This window comes from Oryx dammah, unplaced genomic scaffold (assembly GCF_014754425.2).
Source record: "Oryx dammah isolate SB20612 unplaced genomic scaffold, SCBI_Odam_1.1 HiC_scaffold_13, whole genome shotgun sequence".
Classification (NCBI taxonomy): Eukaryota; Metazoa; Chordata; class Mammalia; order Artiodactyla; family Bovidae; genus Oryx; species Oryx dammah.
The window spans coordinates 286,118-286,758 of record NW_024070197.1 but is presented as its reverse complement, the minus strand read 5'-3'; positions in this window follow the sequence as shown (position 1 = coordinate 286,758).

Genomic DNA, 641 nt, shown 5'->3' with positions numbered 1-641 from the left:
CTCTGCGCCCAGCCTTCGCCTCCAGCCCGGGGCTTCCGAGAAGTGCATTGGCGCAGAGATGTCCTTTCGCCGCATCTACTAATTCAGTTATTTATGGCGATCAGTGTGGGTTCCCCGACATTTATTTTCGCCTACGGCTTTCATCCGAGGACATCGTTATTGTGCAGCCCTATTTTTGTGTACTGCACACATTGCCGAAATAATTCTATGCCATCCCTCGTCTGTTGTTTTTAAGAACAATATGTTCAAATTCAGATAAGGGCAATTCAGTATCAATTAGCAGTACAGTTATTTACTTAGAAATCTAAACAGAAGCTACACATTTTGGGATTTGATGTGACAATTAGTTAAGGATTTTCTGATGCATTAGGACTGCGAATGAATGTATGTGCTGTGGAAAAATCACCATACAAAAATAATGTAACAAGCAGTTAAAAAGTATGCTTTGAAAAGATCGCAGTTTTGTGTATGTGTATAAAACAATCCAAAAAGAAATCATTCGTGTATATACAAAAAATAATAACTTGCTATTCTTCCAGCATGAATGTGGAGGGGGGGGGGGTGACCCTCAGAGTAAGCCCAGGCAGCACGTCTGGGAGGCCTAGGAGACTAGGCTCAGTCCCTACACAGCTAACGTCAAG